Below are 230 nucleotides of genomic sequence, written 5' to 3' on the forward strand. Positions count from 1 at the left end.
GGGGCGAAGGGAGCGGAGCGGCCTTGGCCGCAGGGCGGCAGTAGAGAGGGCGAGGCCGGAGGTCCTCTCTGTTGTTGCGGCGGAGAGAAGGGCTGTGGGGAGAGGCGCTCTCGCCGCGCTCTCGGTGGTTAGCAAGACGTTGTCGCAGCGCGACGGCGGCTGTGGTGGTGACGGTTGGCGGCGGGCGGAAGGCTCTGTGTCCGGCACGGCACGGCACGGCACGGCACGGC

The sequence above is a fragment of the Haliaeetus leucocephalus genome, unplaced genomic scaffold (genome assembly GCF_000737465.1).
Source record: "Haliaeetus leucocephalus isolate CR32 unplaced genomic scaffold, Haliaeetus_leucocephalus-4.0 Scaffold339, whole genome shotgun sequence".
Taxonomy (NCBI): Eukaryota; Metazoa; Chordata; class Aves; order Accipitriformes; family Accipitridae; genus Haliaeetus; species Haliaeetus leucocephalus.